Here is a 1,287-nt window from a genome sequence, read left to right on the forward strand (position 1 = left end):
TGTGTGTATGTGCATGTATGTGTGTGGCTGTGTGTGTGTGTATGTGCGTGCGTGTTTGTGCATGTGCGCGTGTGGGCACGTATGTATATGTGTGTGCACGTGTGCGTGTCAGTGCGTGCGCACGTGTGTGTGTCTGTCTGTTTGAGAGAAAGTGGAGTGTGTGTGCGTGTGCGTCTGTTTGAGAGAAAGTGAGAGGGTGTGTGTGTACGTGTGTCTGTGTGTGCGTGTGTCAGTGTGTGCTTATGTCTGCGTGTATATGCGTGTCTGAGAGAAAGTGAGAGCGTGTGCGTGCGCATATCTGTGTGCGGGTGTGTGCGTGCGTCTGTGTGCGTGCGTGTGTGTGTATGTAGGTGTGCGTGTCTATTTGTGTGCGTGTGTGTGTGCGCGCTTAGGTGTGTGTTTGAGAGAAAGTGAGAGGGTGCGTGTGTGTGTGTGTGTCTGAGAGAAAGTGAGAGACTGTGTGTGTGTGCGTGCACGTGTGTGAGTGCGTATGTGTGAGTGCGTATGTATGTGTGCGTATGTGTGTGCATGTGCGTGTGCGTATGTGCATGTGCGTGTGCGTATGTGCGTGCGCATGTGTCTGTTTGAGAGAAAGTGAGTGTGCGCGCGTGCGTGCGTGTGTGCGTATGTATGTGCGCGTGCGCATGTGCGTATGTGCGTGTGAGCATGCGTGTCTGTGTGTCTGTACGTATGTGTGCGTATGTGTGTGCATGCGCGTAGGTGTGTGTGCGTATGCGTGTGCATGTGAGTGTGTGTCTGTGTATGATGTCTGTGCGTGTGCGCGTCTGTGCGTGTGTCTGTTTGAGAGAAAGTGAGGATGTGTGCGCGCACGCGCTGCACCTGTGTGTGTGCACGTGTGTCTGTGTGTGTGCATGTATGTGTATGTGTGTGTACGTATGTGTGCCTGTGAGTGTTTGAGAGAAAGTGAGAGGGTGCGTGTGTGTCTGTATGTGCGTGTCTGTATGTGTGTGTATGTGTATGTGCGTCTGTGTGTGTGTATGTATGTGTGCGTATGTCTGTGTGTGCGTGTGTATGTGTGTGTGTGTTTGACAGAAAGTGAGAGAGAGAGTGTGTATGTGTGTGCGCATGCGTGTGTGTGTGTGTGCATGTGTATGCGTATGTGTGTTTGTATGTATGTGTGTGTGCGTGCGTGTGTATGCGTATGTATGTGTGCATGTATTTGTGTATGTCGGTTTGAGAGAAAGTGAGAGTGTGTGTGTGTGCACGTGCACGTGAGTGTGCGCACGTGTGTGTGTGTGTGTGTGTGTGTGTGTGTGTGTGTGTGTG

The 1,287-nt window shown here is 51.7% G+C and overlaps 1 protein-coding gene across 1 annotated transcript in view; it reads right to left on the reverse strand.

The window, feature by feature from the left end:
* The window catches only part of LOC109926105 (rho guanine nucleotide exchange factor 11-like), a 36,264-nt gene that overhangs the window by 7,378 nt on the left and 27,599 nt on the right, over positions 1 to 1,287 (reverse strand). The window lies entirely within an intron of this gene.

This window comes from Rhincodon typus, chromosome 47, assembly GCF_021869965.1.
Source record: "Rhincodon typus isolate 14 chromosome 47, sRhiTyp1.1, whole genome shotgun sequence".
NCBI classification, from domain to species: domain Eukaryota; kingdom Metazoa; phylum Chordata; class Chondrichthyes; order Orectolobiformes; family Rhincodontidae; genus Rhincodon; species Rhincodon typus.